The sequence below is a fragment of the Lucilia cuprina genome, chromosome 5 (genome assembly GCF_022045245.1).
Source record: "Lucilia cuprina isolate Lc7/37 chromosome 5, ASM2204524v1, whole genome shotgun sequence".
NCBI classification, from domain to species: Eukaryota; Metazoa; Arthropoda; class Insecta; order Diptera; family Calliphoridae; genus Lucilia; species Lucilia cuprina.
The window spans coordinates 52,393,397-52,396,421 of record NC_060953.1 but is presented as its reverse complement, the minus strand read 5'-3'; positions in this window follow the sequence as shown (position 1 = coordinate 52,396,421).

Here is a 3,025-nt window from a genome sequence, read left to right as displayed (position 1 = left end):
ATAGACTAGACTATAGACTAGACTATAGACTAGACTATAGACTAGACTATAGACTAGACTATAGACTAGACTATAGACTAGACTATAGACTAGACTATATAGACTATACTAATGATTAGACTAAAGGCTAGGCTAAAGTCTCTACTAAAGATTAGACTATAGACTAGTCTATGGACTATAAACTGAACAGTGGATTCGGTTATATTTTATAGACTAGACTATATACTAAAATATAGTGTTTTTGTTGAAATAAATATGAAAGATATGTTCCAGTATATTGTAAATTATGTTGCCGAAAACAAACAAATGTGATAACAAAATTATATGAGCCCTATTTCATACATATTTTATTTTCCCATCGTTCTACATACATACTTATATAACATCACATCCTCACAACAATTTTTTTTTTTTTTAGATTTTTATAAAATTCCATTGCAATTCTTTATATTCTATTTGATATACACAGACATATATATAAATATAGATAGCAAAATATTTAGCACACTTACACATATACTTATTGTATTCTGATAATTGAAAATCTCTTAATGAAAAGCAATTGTAATAATATCATTATCTTTACTTCATAGTCCCTATTGTCTACATTATATTATTTGATTTGATCAAACCAAAAGCAAAATAATTTTACAACTTGTTGGTAGAATCGTTGTGGTATCTCAATGACGATTTAATGGGTTAATTTTATTTAACTGGAAGCTATATTGGCAAATAAACAATATAATTAAAATCGAATGTGGTTACAGGAACTGACAGATAAAAGCTATTTATTAATAACGAATATATTTGCAATTTACAGTATTTACTAATTAACGATAATATCATTAGAGGGTTTGTATTCATGGGTTTTCATGAAATGTTGTAATTGCATATTTAGTTCATTATTAAGGCAATGAATTTCATTTTAATACAATAATTTCCTTTGTCTATAAACCTTTGATTGACTAGAAATCGCAGTGGGCTGGCGGATGTTTATACAAAACACACAATTTTAACAACTTCATTGGTCAAGAACTTTCTGAGTAACAGTGGGTCAAAAATTTACATTTGTTCTAAGCATGAGATCCTTCTTATTTCTGTAACATATGTTAGCTCTATGTAACGTATTTTGACTCTTCAATCATTTTATAAAATTAGGCGTATACTTAATATTTGCAAGGCAAATAAATCATTAATACGTATACGTACAGGTGTCGTTAATAAAATCAGTGAAAATGCAAAATTTTCCATTTAAAATTTAAAAAATTGTGATAAAAATAACAATGAAGCCTTAATCTTTAGGGTTATAGAAAAAACTGCATGCCTTTGAACAAAAACAAGTAGGAAAGTATAGTCGGGCATGGCCGACCATATAATACCCTACACCATGAGTATATTTTTAAAATGTTTACTTTTCATAAAGAAACTTTTATGTTGAATTTGACCTTAATTCCAAAGTATTTAAGCAATTTAAGCAAAAAAACAAAATTTTCTAAATGAGGCTTTATATAGGTCAAATATGGGCCGATCTTTGGTAAATTTTGGAAAATGATATATTTTTGAATAATAATTAGTTTTGTCGAGTTTCATTGCGATACAAATTTTTACAAGTCAATTTTAGACGTTTAAAACATTTTTTGAAGGGGGGTTTGTATGGGGGCTGGAGTCAAAGTCAGTGTCATTTATAGTTATATAAAACTTATTTGTGCCAATTTTTAAAGAAATAATACAAAATTTGACGTAATTATGACATAAAAAGTCCAACTCGGGAGGTACGGTTGTATGGAGGCTATGTGAAATAATGGACCGATTTCAACCATTTTCAATAGGTTTCGTCCTTGTGCAAAAAAAAAACATGCTTGGTCCAAATTTCATCACAAGGTTTACATGGACAGCCAGCCGGACTGGCGGACGGACGGACGGACATGTCTTTAAGATATTGGACCAATATTTTTGAGTGTTACAAACATCAGAACAAATGTATAAAGTCCTTCTCACTATAGTGGTGCAGGGCATAATTAGTGACATTGTTCTTTTCGGGTCTTATATTACTTAGTGTAGTCAACTACTTCATAGTAATTTAAAAATGGATTATTTCATTGACTCATTGTCTAGTCCATTTTAGATAAGCAAATAATCTAGTCAATAGACTTGCCCATAAATTCCACATACTAGTAGACTTAACAGATTAATTAGGAGTATACTTAATATTTGCAATTTGAATAAATCAATAATAAGTATACGTACAGTAACGTATACGTAATAAAAGTGGTGAAATTGAACAATGTTAAACATTCCACTTAAAATTAAAACAAGAAATTGAGATAAAAATTAACAATGAATCCCTAAATCTTTAGGGGACTAGAAAAACTGCATGACTTTTTGGGTCTTTTATCATTTAGTATAGGAAATAGACTAGTTTATCGTATTTTAAAAAGAGATTATTCTAGACTTATAGTCTAGTCAATAGTTTATACCATTAATAAATCAATACAATAGTATATAGATAAACAAATAATCTAGTCAATAGACTGGCCCATAAAGTCCACATACTAGTAGACTTAACAGATTAGTCCATTGACTTATCCATGTGCTAATTAATAGACTGGTCTTTTAACAAGAACGTAAATAGATTAAACTAGTTCATAGTCTAGTCATTACCTTGCGTCGACTAGTCAATGTACAAGCCCGTAGAGTAGTAAATAGACTATCAAAGGCTCGAGTCAATAGACCAGTCGATGTAGTATCACAAGTCAGTGGATAAATACTGTAAAGGGATTTCTATTTTGCAGACAATCTGATGTACGTACATACCTCTGCATAACTTAAATATATAAAGCTATATATGTATAATTTTCCTTAAATACTTAACGGTCCTGCAAATCTAAAAGAAAACTATTTTACTTCGGGCACTCATTTTTTCCCATAAAACCCAAAGCAAAAGTTTATTTAAAAACAAAACTACTAAAACTTTATACTCTAAAACCATTAAATCAATTCTTTTTCTTACTTTTGTAAATTGACT